Here is a 4,938-nt window from a genome sequence, read left to right as displayed (position 1 = left end):
AGATGAACATGAGCTACCAATGCGATGCTCCAGCCACCAAAGCAAATAAAACTCTGGCTTGCATCTACCAATGCAGCTCAAGCAAGACACAAGAAGTCATCTTCCTGCTTTACTCAGCCATGGTGCGGCTGCAGCTGGGGTACTGCATCCAATTCTGGGCTTCATACTTTAGAAAGGATGTGGAGAAGCTTGATAGAGTCCAGAGGAGAGTCACATGCATGATTAGAGGTCAAGAGAACAGACCTTATGAGGAGAGTCTGAGAGGCCTGGGACGCTTCAGACTGGAGAAGTGAAGGCTCAGGGGTGACTTGGTGGCAGCCTGTAAGTATGGCTACTCTGAAGTAAGCACTTTCAGGCAGGTGTCTACACATGGGGAGATTAGGGAGCAGATTTGCTGCTCTTTGCACCGTTTACTGCAGCACTGCAATGGGCCCCTGCCACAACTAGGGGGAGCTCAAGGCATCCCCTGGGTGCTAGCCCAGGGGCTGGTAGGAAGCACAGAGCCAGGAGACAACTTTCTCATTTCCTGGCTCCAGGGGGATGTCTGCAACTGGGGCACAATGAATGTTCCCTTGCCCCAGAAGCAGGGAGCTCCTGTTCCTGGCTCCCTGATCAGGGCCTGGGGACTTGGAAAGATTTTCAGAGGAGGGGCAGGTCCCAGTCCCCTGCCCTGATCCATCGGCGGGGCAGCTAGCAGCTAGCTCACTGATAGCTTCCCCACTGATGGATTGGGGCAGGGGGTTGGCACCTACTGCACCCCTACAACTGACCAGGACAGTTCCCAAGCCCTGACCTACAATTCGGGCAGAGGCTGGGCAGCTTGCTCCCTGTGCAGCTCCATGAGTCTGGAGCTCAGTGGGAAACAGGCTGGGGAGCTTGTCCCCTGCCCAGCTCCATGAGTGCAGAGCTGGGGGGAAACAGGTTAGGGAGCTTTGTCCCCACCCACCTCTGTGAGTGTGGAGCTGAGCAGGGAACAATCTCACCAGCCTGTTCCCTCCCAACTCTGCATTCACGGAGCTGGGCAGGGAACAGGCTCTCCTGCCTGCACCAGCCAGGAGCTCCCAGCACTAACTCCACAACTACAGGGATGGGCTAGGAGATCCTTATCTCCAAGCACTGGCTCTGTGACCAGGAGGCTGGGACTGGGGGACCCTTATCTCCCAGTGCTGGCTGCAAAGCTAGCAGTGAGAGATAAGGGTCTCTCAGCCCACTGCTCCCCAATCATGATGCCAGAGCAGAGGCTGGGAGATAGGATCTGCTAGCGCCAGCTCCTGGATTGCAATCTCAAAGCAGGGAGCTTGGAGCTTGCTGCTGCCAGGGTAGAGGGACATAGTTTCTGCCTGAGCTTCTGTGGTGGAGCCTGCCCCAGCAGGAGGCAGCTTCCAGGTAAGATAGTTATGTCCTGCCCCCTCCTGGACAGCTAACTGGGAGCAGATTTTGCTCCAGGTCAGATGTTTACATGAGTGCTACTGTGCCTTTACTAATGTTGAGTAAATTTTCTACTTGTATTTGCAGGTAGTAAATTTACTCGAGATTAGAGAGGTTTGCTGTGTAGTAAACACATGCACATTTAGACGCACATGCTTATTTCATAATAAACTATGCTAATGCTCAGTTAAGCATTTCATTTAGATGTACCCATTGACTGTACTTGCTGGTAGATTATTAAGGGATGTAGTAGATTTTACATTATGTGAAGTCTTTAAATCAAGATTGGATGTATTTCTAATGGCTATGTGCTAGTCTACCTCAAATTTTTAAACTTGATGCTGGAGTTATAGAATGACTTCCTGCATGATGCAGGCTTCAGAATTGGGAGCAGATGATGCAGAATTGAGACCAGATGATGCCTCTTCCCTTAATATTTATGAATTTATCCCCTGAAGCAGTGACCATCCCTCAGAAATTTCATGTTCAAAGTCTAGTAAGCACAGGCATGATTTTAATTTCAAATTAATTTTTTAAATTTATTTTTTAAATTCAAATTCTATTTTTAAAAATCAGTCAGAAACTGAGAGACTCTGCTTTCTAATATAAATATCAATTTATCAGTTTCACTGAGTACAATTGGTTTCTCAAGTTCTAACAATTCTTTCTTCTCTTGTATCAGACAAGCCATATCCTCTGATATTTATATGCATTTTAATATCTTTAGTTTCTAATGTTTTTTCAGAGTTCTGTAATATCATAATCGCAACAGCTAATGCTACAACATAATTTTAAAGTACCTATTCCTGTACTTACAAACACTGGGAGCATCTACACAGTCGTTATTGTGCCATAGCTACTGTGCATTAAGTTTAGTACTTGCTTATCAAAGTATGAAATCAATGTGTACTAACTGGTGCTACTGCACTATAGTGCCGGCGCATGTTTTTTTAGAGACACTAAATGTGCAGTAGCTTAATACTACTGCACAGTAGCATATTAACATGGTTTTTGACCTGCATGATACTGCACAGTAGAATTAGGTTACTGCACAGTTAACGTCTTGTGTAGGCATGCCCACTATCTGATACAGAATTTATTACAATAAGATTCTGTTAAAAATAATTACAAAGCACAAAGAATAAAAAAGAAGCAGATCAATAAATAAGTACTATATTGCAGTAGAATTGTGTAACAATATAAATGCAGTGCACCTTTAAAAATCCAATTTGACAATGGTGGACAATAGACTTACTCTTCCCTTTCCTCCAGCATATGGGTGGATGAGTGGAATTACAGGTAAAGAAAGGCCAAGAGCTGCACCTGCTGTATTTCAGTCTGATTAATGGTCTGGTTATCATGAGCTAGTTAGATCATCAGGCTTAGGTCTCACTGGGCGTATCTACACATGTATTTACACGTGTCTAAACTTAATGTGCCTTTGCTTAATATGCATTAAGGTGATTTAGGTGCGCATCTATACATGGACGTGCTTATGTGCATTAAGGCACATTAAATTTGCCAGAAGATGTATATATAGTGAATTTGCCAGAAGATATATATATATAACTTTGGTATGATGAGCAAAATTTAGATGTGAATAGCTAAGTCACATTAGTACGTGTGCAGATGTGCTGATGCACATTAATGCGGTGTCTATCCATTGACACACACCACTTTAATGCGCATTAGTATGTCTACATGTGCAGTAATACAACTTAGCTATTAATGCCTAAATTTGATACCTGCTTTATACAGGTATCAAATTTAGGCTTACATAGCCTTAAGTTGCTACTTTAAAGATGCACTGAAGGTGTGCATGTGTAGACTCGTGCCCTTAATGCACCTTAAAAATGGTGATTTTAGGCTAACCCAGCTTAAAAGATGCATGTGTAGATATGTCCAATCAGAACATGTGCATATTCAGCAGGCACCTTCAGGGAGCAAAAGAAGTTTGTGAAATTCATAGCCTAAATATTGTTTTTCATTTGTTATTTATTCCTAGATTTTATTCCTTGATATAAAATTGAATTGTTATTAAAAATCTCAACAATTTCCAACAATTACCATCACCATATCCATGTCTTGGTATAAAGAAATAGAAAAATGAGAACAGAAATTAATCTTGCCACTGATAGGTGGAAGAGTGTATAAGTTACTGGGGTTTTCAACAGTTTGAATGATGCTCAGTCTTGCAATTCAGTGGGTACAGGGAGCTCCATATGTACTCAGGGTTTGAGCCTAATTGGAAGGAAACTAATGGAAATTGTTTCTCTGTGTTTTTAATTATTTCACAGTCACTGGATGAGTCTACATGAGAAGCTTACTGCGCAGTAGCCTAATAACACTGTGCAGTTGCATGCCAGGAAAAAACTGTGCTAATATGCTACTGCGCAGTAGTATTAGGCTACTGCACAGTAAGCATAGTTCAGGTTATTGTGCATTTAGTTAGTATTTCATTAAACAAGTACTAAATTAAATGCACAGTAACTACTACACATTAATGAACGTGTAGATGTGGTCATTCTGGGTTTGTACAGCTCCTAACAAAGTGGGGTCTGGGTCTGGGTCTGTGATGAGGACTCCTAGGAGCTGTGGTAGTACAAATGATAAATGATATGCTGATTGTTTGTAAACCATATTCTGAGGTGATTTACAGTCTTGTGACCCCATGGCTCTCAGGGGAATTTCATGGCTTTATAAAAAATGCAATTTGTAGAATATAGCTTTATGGTTTTGTTTCTTTAGTGCATGATTTGGATAAAATTGCTTTACTGTAAAAACTGGGACAAACATTTTTGAAATGTTAATTCAGCTGGGAGGAGGAATACGTTTGTGTTCTTCTCTTCTTCACAGAGGGAAGTTCAGAAAATCCCTGCTGCAGACAATCTGACTTAAAAGAATATAGTGACTAACAGATGACAGGGTGTGAATTTGCCAGAAGATATATATATATAGCTTTGGTATGATGAGCAAAATGCCTTACCACCATAACTAGGCTCATAACACATTGCTGAGAGTGGTACTCTATTCATTCCACAGCAAACTGTCCAGGTAAGAAAAGCCATGCTCTGCTTGGTTCTTCTTCTCCTCCTGCATTGTTCTGTATTTTACTAGTTTTCATTTTGGACTGCAAATATTTTGAGACAGTATGTCCTCTAATACTATTTTCAATTTAGTTATACATATGTGCGTGTGAGTGTGTGTAAGAAGTAGCCACATTTAAACATGTAAGCATAATTATACTAAGATGAATTAATGCACCAAAGGAAATAGCACTATGTGAATAATATTTGTCATCCATCTGCCCTGTGTTAGAGAACAGGGAGAATTGCAGAAAGGAGCTTACGACAATCAATGTTTATATTTTTGCATATGCATGTTTTTGTTTTCTCTGTAAGGCATTGCATGTATCCCTTAATGTATTAATAGATGAAAGTGAATGCTTTTTCATACACTTGGTATCAGCAAAACACTTTTCTGTTCAAGAATTTCCTGCCTGTTATGTGT

Source organism: Alligator sinensis, unplaced genomic scaffold, assembly GCF_000455745.1.
Source record: "Alligator sinensis unplaced genomic scaffold, ASM45574v1 scaffold37_1, whole genome shotgun sequence".
Lineage (NCBI taxonomy): Eukaryota > Metazoa > Chordata > Crocodylia > Alligatoridae > Alligator > Alligator sinensis.
Note: the sequence above shows the minus strand (reverse complement) of the source record.